Source organism: Saccopteryx bilineata, chromosome 12, assembly GCF_036850765.1.
Source record: "Saccopteryx bilineata isolate mSacBil1 chromosome 12, mSacBil1_pri_phased_curated, whole genome shotgun sequence".
Taxonomy (NCBI): Eukaryota; Metazoa; Chordata; class Mammalia; order Chiroptera; family Emballonuridae; genus Saccopteryx; species Saccopteryx bilineata.
Window position 1 is genome coordinate 528,529 of NC_089501.1, and position 12,219 is coordinate 540,747.

The 12,219-nt window shown below is 36.4% G+C and overlaps 1 protein-coding gene across 1 annotated transcript in view; it reads left to right on the plus strand.

Moving 5' to 3' along the window:
• LIN28B (lin-28 homolog B) overlaps nucleotides 1–12,219 on the plus strand; it is a 141,188-nt gene that overhangs the window by 28,073 nt on the left and 100,896 nt on the right. The window lies entirely within an intron of this gene.

Below are 12,219 nucleotides of genomic sequence, written 5' to 3' on the forward strand. Positions count from 1 at the left end.
TGAAGCCCAGGGTTGCTGGCTTGAGCAAGGGGTCACTCGCTCTGTTGTAGCCCCCCAGTCAAGGCACATATGAGAAAACAATCAATTAACAAATCAATTAGCTGCAACAAAGAATTGATGCTTCACATCTCTCTCCCTTCCTGTCTCTCTGTCCCTGTCTGTCCTCGTTCTGTTGCTTAAAAAAAAATTATGATTTAACTCTGTGAGAGACTATATAATGGTATAGGGTCTGTTCATATAGATCAGTATTCAAATCTTAGTTTATTTTATGTGTGAAGAGAAAGTTACTTTGTCAATGTTTCAGCGTCCTGCAAGTGAGGGGACAAAAACGTATGCACCTCGTAGAGGGTTATTATGAGGATTAAATGTTATGACATATGTAATATAAAGCCTTTCACAGAGAGCCTGGGAGGTGGTAAGGGCACAGCAATGCTTTCTGTATGTTACAAAAAAGAACTAGTGTGGTAGAGTGAGGGAGAAAACTTTGGAAATTAAGGTTTGGGTTTGACTCTGCCTCTTGGTTGGTTCCTTACTCTACAGTAGTTGCTTCCTCAGAATTTCAATGTTCGTACGGGTAAAATGTGGGCAATAATGTCTTTCTTTCCATTTTTTGAGGTATAGGGTAAGGATCAATTGATGTAATATACATGAAAATAGTTTTAAAACTGTAAAAATCCAAGGTTTTAGTTTTAATCTTTATTTTGAGCACTAGATTTTTATTAATACTTTCATCATGTAAATCGACAGAATTTTAAAAAATATATTTTTATTCATTTTGGAGAGGTAGAGAGAGAGAGAAAATGAATTTTTACTCACTCACTCACTCATGCATTCATTGTTGGATTCCTGTATGTGCCATGACTAGGGAATCGAACCTGCGACCTTGGCATATGGGGAGGGCACTCTAACCAGCTCAGGTACTCAGCCAGGGCCCATTGTCAGAATTTTTTAAAAATTGTAAGCTCATGTCAATTATTTTATTTTATTTTTTGCCTTGTCAGCTTTATGAGGTATAATATATAGAATAAAATTCACAAAACATAAGTATACAATTAGGTAAATTTGGCAAACTGTATAACTACCACCACAATTATGTTATAGAACATTAAATTGCCACAGAAAGTTCTCTTGTGCTCATTAGTAGTCACCCTTGAAGAGAAGAGGCGTAATTGTGCTATATAATACTGGTATGTTATATTACTGGTTAATTTACCTGGTTCCTTTTAACTTCATCTTGTTACATATAGGCTACAATCTAGTTAGCATTCTTTATTAAATACAATTCACATTTATATTTATGTGTTTTTGTTTGTTTTTAATTATTTCTGCTTGGAAATGATCTTTACAAAAATAGTTTCTGTGCATGTGAAAGCGAGATTAATTAGTAGGCACTTTACAAATATTCTAAATTTCATTTATCCTTATAGTACTTTCCAAACTCACTATTTACCTAAAGAGAAGATTTTGGTTTATTGATATTTATGTTTCTTTTGGGAAATTTAATGAATTCCTGTCTTAACTGAGTTTTTGTATAAACATTCTTAGAGGTGTAAATTGATAAGGTGGTTTACTTTCATATAAAATGTTACCTTTTTATCTAGTTAACTCTTTTATTGATCACATACTAAGTGTGAACTGTTGTATGATAGATTTAAGAGTTATACTCTCCAGCTTGCTCTATATGTTTCTGTTTTGTACTTTTTAGCAAACTTTTTTTTTTTTTGAGAGGCAGAGAGACTCCTGCATGTGCCTGGACCAAGATCCAGCCAGCAAGCCCCCTACAGGGCAATGCTCTGCCCATCTGGGGCTGCTGCTCACTGCTTGGCAACTGAGTTATTTCAATGCCTGAGTCCAGGCCACAGAGCCATCTTCATAGTCCAGGGCCAAATTGCTAGAACCATTCAAACCATGGCTGTGTGTGTGTGTGGGGGGGGGGGGGGAGGGTGGAGTGGAAAAGCAGATGGTCACTTCTCCTGTGTGCCCTGACCAGGAATCAAACCTGGGACTTCCAAAAGCCAGGCCATGCTGTACTGCTTACCCAACCGGCCAGGGCCTTAGCAGACTTTTTAATTAAAAATTTCCAATCCTCATGCTTTTCATACAAAATATAAAAAGAAAGGATCCTTTTTCCCCATGTACTATTCACTTTCATTTTACAAAGTCTAATTATATAACCTCTACACATTTAGTTTGAGGATACTTATTTTTTTTAAATGTTAGTTTTTAAATTTTGAGCTAAATACAATTATTTTTCATCAGTCTTAAAATACATAGCTCTTAGATTTTATGCATGGAAACTATCTTAACCCAAGGTTAGAATTTTATTGTGTTATTAGTAACCTATTTAATTTTTACCAGCTGCTTTAACCTTTTGTTATGAGTCCATTTATAAAAATAAGAACCCGACTAAATTTATTGCTTTTGTTTATCTTAAAGTTGGCTTCTATTTCATAATCTTGTAAGTGTAATTTGATAATAACTTTAAGATTTTTGTTCCATTTTATTGTGCTGTATTATATAAAGACTATGTAAATTTAAAGTTAATTTTACTTGTATTGTGTTTGTTTATGGCCATTTCTTTCCTTAAGCTTTGAAAGGAATTCCCTGTGCCATTACTGATATGTTCCCAGATACAAGAATGCCTAAATTCTTTTTAATAGTTTTTCAATCAAATGAATTTTTAGCCTTAGTTGAGTCTGTAACAGAAGGCTGATAACACTGGTTATATGTATCATATTAAATGCTTAATACATTGTTGATATATTTTAAAGCTTGGAATGAATTCTTCCAACTTCTTTTTTGAAGGTTTGATTTTAATACTATATCATTTTGTTTATAATATGGAAACTCTAGTGCTTGGAAATTAATTCTACTTTTCAGCAACTCCTTTAAATATACAGATTAAATGATATTAGAGACATGTACCTATTATAGTTCAATGTATTATATTTAAAAAAAAAAAAGAAACTTAAAATTTTTATCAAGGAAACTTTTTACAATTGCTTAAATTATGAGCCAGAAATTTAATCACAGTATTGACCTCATTTGTTTAGCACTCATTAAAATTTTTAGTTCAGTACTAAATCTAAGGACAGCTGGATTTGCATGTTTGCCCCTTTCACTGTTTCTTCCCCCATGCCATTGGAGAAATTTGAATGGTGAGGAATTTGTGCCCTTTGGCTCAGATTGCAGACCCACTTGATCAAGCCAGAGAAGCTGGGGTCAGAACTATTCATTACTTATCTTTTCCTTGGGCCACTTGTAAATCCTGCCGTTTTGCTCTGCAAAAGAAAGAGAGAGAGATAGAGAGAGAAAACACGTTTATATTAGACTTATAATAAAGCCTAGAGTATAAAAGTATTTTTTAAAAATAGTTGCTGCTTGATTGTGATTTCATGTGGGTTAATCTCAGTATTTTTTATTTGATATATACAACTTTACTTAAATCCATGGGATTTTATAAGATATAAAAACACCCTGTTGGTAATGAAAATATCTCAGGTTGAGATTTTACACCTTTGGGATGTAGTAATTACTTTTAAGTAAATTGAATTAGTTAATTTGAATAAGATCTGTAAAAGGCCCCAGAGTATTTTGTTTTGATGGGGTTAATTTCCAACATTTATGGTGACACTTAAAACTTGTGTGAATCCTATATAGTACAAGTTTATGAACTGTATGAATAATAGTGTGAAGAGTTTAAATATAAACCCAGGTTTAAAGGAACACAAAACACTTTGTTCTTATCTCAGCATCCTTTAAAAGTATACAGCTCTGGTTCGGGACCTCAGGACCACCCATCACCCTGGACATTGGATACTCCTATTTATTCAAGAAGCTTGTGAAGTATCTGTGAGCCAGTGGGGGATGGTGTGTGTATCTGTATAGGAAATCATAGGCGATTTTACCCCAACAAAAGCAGTAACATTGTTTATAAACTGAATTATGTCCCAGTAGAATTTTCTAGTTCTAAAACCTAACTTCAATTAAATACTTGTTATTTTTTGTACATCCTGGTTGTGGTTTTCAAATTTTTGATGCTTTCAGAAAACTAAAGTGGGCCCCCATTAAGATTAACCTCAATCCATTACAGCTTTTAGCCTGCAGGCCCCACCCATTGGCCTTGGATAGCTAATACTGAGCTTTTGTTTCTTCCTGTAGAAAGGAAAGGAAAGGAAAGAAAACTATTCTTTCTCTTTCATTGTGTAAGTCATGTGATTTCCCTTTTAGTTAGTTATAGATAATGCTAAAGTGAATCTCAAAATGAATAAATTATCAGAAGTTTTATGTTTATATGAAATATTTACTGAAATCTGCCTCTTAATTCATGCTTTTTCTGCATTAAAATACTTGTTTTGACTCACAATACCTTACTTTACATCCATTCTGTTGTTTTTTTTAGGAGTCCAAAATAAGTTGCTAAATAGATTTTTTAAATTATACTGATCTTTTTATCTGCAAAAGGGTAGTTTCTCAGTGTCCTTGTTTTTCTACCAGTTATCTTTTAGCATCGTTTGAGGTTTCTGAACCGTAGCTTATTTCTCAGAACTCAGTGTAAAGAAAGTAGTGGTGGTGGTTGGGATGATTTTAACAAGGAAAAATTGCTAGTAAGGAAAGAAAGAAAAATGTTTGACAGGACTGCATGCAAATATAGGAAGGAATTAATTGAGTCTATTAATATCTTGGTGTTATTGTGGGTTTAAAATAAAAAGATTAAGAAACGCAAGCTTAATTTTTGGTACGTGTGTATGTGTGTATGTCACATTTGTTTTTTCTTTCCCAACAAAATTTGATATTAAAAAGTGAAAAACTGAACATTTCCCCCTTTATAACTCTTTTCTTCCTGAGAAAGTTTTCTTTAACTTGTGTGGATAAAAGTGGTTTTTAAAACGAATTATATATGGCTTTGGGTGTCTTCATGTCTTCACGTCAAAAGTACCAGCCTCAGTTGTGGCAGTAACACCATTTGAGATATTACTACTTGTTTTTATACGCTTTATTGTAAACATATAGTTGATGAGTGATTTGTTTTCTAGATTTTCTTTTAAAACAAACTTTATAAAAGTTGGGAATAAATTTTCAAATCATTGAAATATATGAAGGGACAAGTAAATGTGAACATTTGCTTCAGTACATATTCTTTAGTATTTCTTTTTTTAAAGATATGATATAAAACATTTTTAACCAATGATATTTGAGAAGTTATCTTATTAGGTATTGGCCACATTATCTGTCCACTCTGCCTTTTAAAAGTATCTGCTCATTATTAAACCATTAGTATTCCTGTAGGTAACCAGAATTTCCTGTGTGATTCAATGTTCAACATACATTCAATTACCCGAATTTACAAAATTCAAACAATTTTTAGAAGAATTTCAGACAAGAGAGAATGTTGTCAGAGTGAGGTTTTAATAAAAGTTAATTTTGATTTATATTTTTCAGTTTTTAATTAAAAATTGAAAAAAGAAATTACCCAAGTTATTAAAGCATTAAGCTGTTCTCAAATTATTCCCTGTCCTAACATTATCATTTGACCTGCCTGCAGAAATTATTAGGGCTCTAAGTGGTCTCTCTCTATTAGACTCTACCTCCCCTTCTTTTTCCCCTCCCCCACCCCCATTCGGGAAGGAAGCCTGAGGCCCTACCTCTAGAGATACTAGAAAAAAGCAATCATTCAGCAGAAAGTGTCTGTCTTTAGCAAAAGTATCATCTCTTGAAAAAGAGTGTAGATGAGAAGAGGTTAATATATATGAAGATACCAGAGTTCTTCAAATTTGTTCTTAAATTTCAAATTAATTTCAAATTTATTTTTTTGAATAGTTGGATATTGTCATTTTGAAAAAAGAAACCTACTTTGTTTAGATGTTAGAAAAGTCAAATTCAGTCCTTCACTAGTTTTCTCTCTTTATTCAGCTTTGGTTAAGTCTTTTATTCTTTTTCTAATGGCTGTTGCCAGTGATTTTCCTAATATTGGAAAACAGAGTGTGTTCTGAATAAAAGCAATGGCAGTTAGGCAGTTTTCACATTTCTAAACAGTTACTGATATTTGCAGTATTTACCTAAATTTTCAAAGGATAATATATATATATATATATATATATATATGAAATATTTTACTCTGCATCATTTGTCATTTTTATAAAGGTAATGTGTGTCTTAACATATTTTTGCGTAGAGGCTTTTTAAGCTACAAAATAACTCATAAAATAGGCTGACAATGAAAATAACTTGATATGAATAAGTCTAACATTGTTTTAATAATTTACTTCCTAGGAGTAATTTTCATGAAGTCTTTTTTTTTTTCATCTGGTTTCAGGATGAGTAAGAAAATGATGCAGATTTATTGGGGTAAACACTATAAACAGAGGGGCCCAAGTTTCTTCCACTGTGCTATAGCTATTTTTGCTACTATTTCATCATCTTAAAGGGCAGTCCCTTAGCTCCATATGCATTTGTTCAAGTCTCTTGTACTGGTTGACCCTAGTTTGAAAAACTAGGGCAGAATGGTCATGGAATCTTACAATTAGCTTAAAGAGGATTTTAGAGGTCATAATTTATATCTGAAAAATAATAAAGTGAACATTACATACTACTTATGTTTTATAGGATGTACCAAAGATATTTTGAAACTTTTTAATATAATTATTTAAGTAAAAGGCAAATATAAAAATGTAACAGCAAGTATATTTAAGGGAATAGGAGAATGATAAGTGTAAGTAATCTTTTGATAGAATAACTTTAAAAATACAGTTAGAATGTAATCATATATTCCTTTTATTCCTTTCTATTGGTCCAACCTCTCACCAGATCAAGGAACATATATATATTTGTTTTGTTTTAGCTGCTTGCTTATATGAGGTTGTCATTACTACCATTCCCTGTAAGAGAACCAGCTTGTCACCATTTGATTCTATTGTATTTCCTGATCATAAAGACTAGTGTAAATGTTGCTCTACCAAGGCTTCTTTTTTTTTTTTTTTGGTAACAAAGAGAGGGACAGATAAGGACAAACAGACAGGAAGGGAGAGAGATGAGAAGCATCAATTATTTGTTGCAGCACCTTAGCTGTTCATTGAGTGCTTTCTATATGTGCCTTGACTGGGGGGCTTCAGCAGACCGAGTGACCCCTTGCTCAAGCTTGTAAGCCTTGCTCAAACCAGATGAGCCTGTGCTCAAGCTGGTGACCTCGGGGTTTCAAGCCTGGGTCCTCCACATCCCAGTCCGACGCTCTATCCACTGTGCCACTGCCTGGTCAGGCCACCAAGGCTTCTGTTTTGCACAGACAGTACTCTGTCTTCCTCTTAAATTCACTTTTGGAAATCCTTACCATCTTTCAGAATCTGGCCCCAAATCAGTTCCTTCTTTTCCTAAAGCCTTTCTTCATCATTCTAGCTAGATATGCTCACACTCCAAAACTCTTAATAAATGGTCACTTGTCATAGGTTGTCTTTTGTTATTTTTGGTTTCTCGTTTGTCTTACTAAACTGCAAATTTTAAGTGGAATTGTTTTATCAAATTTTGTATTCTGTTTTGATGCATGCTTTTCTTTTTTTTTTCTTTTTTTTTTTCTTTTTTTTTTTCTGAAGCTGGAAACAGGGAGAGACAGTCAGACAGACTCCCGCATGCGCCCGACCGGGATCCACCCGGCACGCCCACCAGGGGGCCGATGCTCTGCCCATCCTGGGCGTCGCCATGTTGCGACCAGAGCCACTCTAGCGCCTGGGGCAGAGGCCACAGAGCCATCCCCAGCGCCCGGGCCATCTTTGCTCCAATGGAGCCTTGGCTGCGGGAGGGGAAGAGAGAGACAGAGAGGAAAGCGCGGCGGAGGGGTGGAGAAGCAAATGGGCGCTTCTCCTGTGTGCCCTGGCCGGGAATCGAACCTGGGTCCTCCGCACTCTAGGCCAACGCTCTACCGCTTGATGCATGCTTTTCATATAATTTCTGCTCAGAACATTTTCTTACTGATAAAAGTATAGTATATACTTTAGGAATAGCTTTCTCTATCTGCCATTAGATGAAAAAATATGTATTATGTGGAGCTAGCTGGATAGAGTGTGAACTCTTCTTGATTAAAAAACCCTAATGTTCAACTTATATTCAGTTTCCTTTTTATCATTCTAATATGTTCGTTATGCATTGAATTATATATGATAAACTGCATTTGTGGGCCCAGAACACTTTTAGACTTCTGCCTTTTTTTTTCTTTTAACAGAAAAAAAAGGTGGCTTTTGTACTATGTTTATTACCACAGTTTACTGCTAAGTCTAAAATGTTTGCCGTTTATTGGTAAGGAGGAACTTAACGTATCTAATTCTCTTTTTTAATTTCAGAGAACATTGACATGAATATTCAATAAATGTTTTAAGTGGCAATATCATTAAGGATATGAGATGGTAGCAAATGTAAATAGGAGTGAGATGGACTCCCAGCTCCACTGCTTACTAGCTGTTTCAATTTTGCCACATTGCCTTAGATAGCAATACTAACTTTTTAAGGTTGTAAGGATTAGAGTTTATGTATGTTTAGTATATGTATGTTTAGTATAACCTAGTGTCTAAAAAGGGAATGAAGGGTATCCTTACTGTCATCTTTTTGTTTCTTTAAAAAAATTTTTTTTTTTTTTTTTTTAAGAATGTAGATGTGCTACAGTTAAGGATAGCTGGTATAAGGATGACAGGGCCAACACTTAGCAGATACTATGAAACTTAATAGACAAAAAGGAGTTATCTGCATCCTGGTTAATTAACAAAAGTCAAGAGCATAATGGACGCAAGTCAGTTCCACAAGTATAGGATAGGGGTAGTCTTTCTTGATACCTGCTTGTGTGAAAAAGGTCTACGGTTTTTGTAGTGGTCACTAGTGTTTGCACACTCAGCATTCATTTCTTTCTTCCCTCCAATCAAAACCACAGTTATTTTGTTCATGTATCCACCTTTGTCTCCCTGTGTCCCTGGGAAAGATGACTTCATCTCTAACATAAGCGATCGTTCCTATCAGTCTAAGCACATAGCATTTTCCTTGGAACTATTCTAAGTTGGCTTATTTAGTCTTGGGGGAGCATTTATTTACATTTTACTATTATAAGGCTCACTGTTGTTTTACTTCTGTATTCTTATTTTCTTTCTGACTTTATTCTATTTCCTTGGGTAGAACATCCACAAATAACCATTCCTTTTTTATATGTGTACTGATTTCCAGTCGCGATTTGAAATCAAATATATAATTTCAAAATGCCACATAAATTCCTGTCATCTGTATTTGAGATCTTAATGATCACAGCAGAGTCTGATTGGCTGCCCTGAGGTCCATACATAGAAGAACCAAGACCTCAAAGTTAGGAAATCAGATAAAGAAGCTTTGCAATTAAAGGCAGGCATATGATAATAATTTGGCTTTAGATGTCTGTCAATAATCATTTGATTGTAGGGTCTTCCAGGGGTGAGCTCCTGCAGGTAGATCAGTTTCTAAAGGGAACCTGGTGGCAGGCAGTCTTCATCGAGATTTTTAATTAATTTATTTATTTTTAGATTTTATTTATTCATTTTAGAGAGAGGAGACAGGGAGGGAGGAGCAGAAAGCATCAACTCCCATATGTGCGTTGACCAGGGAAGCCTGGGGTTTCGAACCGGCGACCTCAGTGTTCCAGGTCGATGCTTTTACCCACTGCGCCACCGCAGGTCAGGCTTCATCAAGATTTTTAGCTCCAGAAATAAGTAAATCAGAAAAAACTAAGAACTATATGATTCCATACATAGGTGGGACATAAAAATGAGACTCAGAAACATGGACAAGTGTGTGGGGGTTATGGGGAGGGGGGGAAGAGAGAAAGGGGGTTGGGGGAGGGTAGGGGCACAAAGAAAACCAGTTAGAAGGTGATGGAAGACAATTGGACTTTGAGTGATGGGAATGCAGCATAATCAATTGTCAAAATAACCTAGAGATGTTTTCTCTGAACATATGTACCCTGATTTATCAATGTCACCCCATTAAAATTAATTTAAAAAAAGACTTTTAGCTCCATCAGTTTATTCAACAAATAATAATTGAACACCTAATATATGACATACAGCAATGAGCAGAACAAAATGAATGAAAACACCTGCCCTTCTATGCCCACTCCCACTTTCCTCATCTCTTTTGTATATCTTCTGTCTCCACTGTAAACAGTGGGCACATAGACTAATAATATTTTGTGTAAAATGCAGCATCTTTAATTTTTAAATGTCATAGTAATATTTGAACTCTAGAAATCGGAAAGAAGTTGTTTTATTTTGGGATAAAGGGAAAATATGAAAATAATATTTATGTGATGATGACTAAGTCTGAATCCTATAGAATTCTAAAAATTACACTTTAAGATACCAATAGCAGTATTGTTAATGAAGACAAGTAGAAATTAATGATTCATAGGATTTCTGTACCTCAGTACTTTGGGTCAAGTTGTACCTTTTGGGCCAGATAATTCTTTGTTGTGAGGGGTTATCCTGTGCTTTATAGAATGTTTAGCAATGTCCCTGACCTCTGCCCACAAGATTCCAACCAGTATACTTCCATATTTGGGACAACCAAAACTGTCTCCCAACATTGCTAAATGTCCCCTGGAGTGCCAAATGCCCCCATTTGAGAACTCCTTAGTGACTCTGTTAAGTGCTCCTCCAAATGTATAACAGTTTATGATTAATATCTATAATCTATTGTTAGGCAGAAACATAGTCTAAAATGATTTTAGAGTGGTTGCACATTTGGGGTAAGAAATTACCAATAGGTTCATATTTAAGTAAGAATATGGACTGAAAACTAAATATGAAGCATCTTAACTTTTTTTTTTTTTTTTTTTTTCTTTTTCATTTTTCTGAAGCTGGAAACAGGGAGAGACAGTCAGACAGACTCCCACATGCGCCCACCAGGGGCGACGCTCTGCCCACCAGGGGGCGATGCTCTGCCCATCCTGGGCGTCGCCATATTGCGACCAGAGCCACTCTAGCGCCTGAGGCAGAGGCCAAGGAGCCATCCCCAGCGCCCGGGCCATCTTTGCTCCAATGGAGCATCGGCTGCGGGAGGGGAAGAGAGAGACAGAGAGGAAAGCGCGGCGGAGGGGTGGAGAAGCAAATGGGCGCTTCTCCTGTGTGCCCTGGCCGGGAATCGAACCCGGGTCCTCCGCACGCTAGGCCGACGCTCTACCGCTGAGCCAACCAGCCAGGGCCATCTTAACTTTTTTTTATGACAGAGACAGAGAGGGAGAGATGGTGAGAGGGACAGATAGGGACAAACAGACAGGAAAGAAGAGAGATAGGAAGCACCAATTCTTTGTTGTGGCTCCTTTAGTTCATTGATCGCTTTCTCATATGTGTCTTAACTGAAGGGCTATAGAAGAGCAAGTTACCCCTTGCTTGAGCCAGCAACCATAGGGTCATGTCTATGACCCAACACTCAAGGCAGTGACCCCGCGCTCAAGCTGGTTAGCCCACACCCAAGTGGCTTTCGAACCTGGGTCCTCTATGTCCCAGCCCCACTCTCTACTCACTGTGCCACCACCTGGTCAGGCTCATCTTAGCATTTTTATCTTTAAAATGTTGTATATTGCATTATTCTGATTATAAATGTAATACATGTTGCTTATAGAAAATTTAGACAAAAGAATATAAAGACAATAATAATAAGTCACCCATTTTCCACCCTCCCAGAGATACCCAACTGCTTACCTTGTAGTATATTTTCTACTCTTTATAACTTAAAAACAGATGCTTGTTTTTTTTTACTGAGAGGAGGGGAAGCAGAGACAGACTCCTGCATGCTCCCCGACCGGGATCCACCTGGCAAACCCACTAGGGAGCGATGCTCTACCCACCTGGGGGCCTTGCTCCATTGCAACCAGAGCCATTTTTTAATGCCTAAGGCGGAAGTTATGGAGCCATCCTCAGTACTTGGGGCCAACTCTCTCCAATCAAGCCATGGCTGCAGGAGGGGAGGAGAAGAGAGAAAAAGAGAGAGAGAGAGAGAGAGAGAGAAAGAAGTGAGATAGGGAGGGGTGGAGAAGAAGATGGGCGCTTTTCCTGTGTGCCCTGGTGGGAACCAAATTCAGGACATCCACACCGGGCTGGTGCTCTACTACTGAGCCAACCAGCCTCGGTCCAGATGCTGTTTTTGAATCATTAACTTTTTTATGCTGTTTGCCAAAAATAAATGTTTTTCACTAATGGGGAAAATAACTTTCAATTC